Raw genomic sequence first — 516 nt, 5'->3', positions numbered from 1 at the left:
AATTCTCACATTAAGCAAATTTCAAGGATCGCCTTTTTTCACCTACGTAATGTTGCAAAAATCCGGAATATTCTGTCTAAAAATGATGTAGAAAAACTAGTCCATGCATTTGTTACTTCTATGCTGGATTACTGCAATTCTTTATTATCAGGCTGCTTGAAAAAGTCCATAAAGACTCTTGAGCGGATCCAGAATGCTTAGGCACGTGTTCTGAGAGGAACCAGGAAAAGAGATCACACGTCTCCTGTTTTAGCTTCTCTGCACTGACTTCCTGTAAAATCCAGAATAAAATTTAAAATCCTTCTTCACACCTACAAAGCTCTTCATGGTCAGTTACCATCTATATCTTATCTTACCTTACTACCCCACCAGAGCATTCAGCTATCAGGCTCCTCTGCTGTGGAACCAGGTTCCAGTTTGGGTTCAGGAGACAGACACCGTCTCCACATTTAAGAGTAGGCTTAAGACTTTCCTCTTTGCTAAAGCTTATAGTTAGGGCTGGCTCAGGTGAGTCCT

This window comes from Etheostoma spectabile, chromosome 2 (assembly GCF_008692095.1).
Source record: "Etheostoma spectabile isolate EspeVRDwgs_2016 chromosome 2, UIUC_Espe_1.0, whole genome shotgun sequence".
Lineage (NCBI taxonomy): Eukaryota > Metazoa > Chordata > Actinopteri > Perciformes > Percidae > Etheostoma > Etheostoma spectabile.
The sequence above is the reverse complement of the archived record's forward strand: the minus strand, read 5'-3'. Positions refer to the sequence as shown.